We start from the raw sequence: 220 nt of genomic DNA, 5'->3' as shown, positions 1-220 counted from the left end.
AAGCGTATGAAGATGCCTTCCCTTCCGTCTCTCTGCTTTCCTACTGTCTTCATCCAATCCTTCTTCCTCCTTTCCATGGCATGCTCAAGCAAGGGTTTCACCATTGTCAGTGGCTACCTCCCATCCTCTCAGTGGAAATGTTCAACGCACCCTGTCACGGCACGGCTATCCATCTGTCGGTTCTCGATCAGGCCGGAATAGAATCCAGTGATTCTTTTAC

The sequence above is a fragment of the Arachis duranensis genome, chromosome 3 (genome assembly GCF_000817695.3).
Source record: "Arachis duranensis cultivar V14167 chromosome 3, aradu.V14167.gnm2.J7QH, whole genome shotgun sequence".
NCBI lineage: Eukaryota > Viridiplantae > Streptophyta > Magnoliopsida > Fabales > Fabaceae > Arachis > Arachis duranensis.
Note: the sequence above shows the minus strand (reverse complement) of the source record.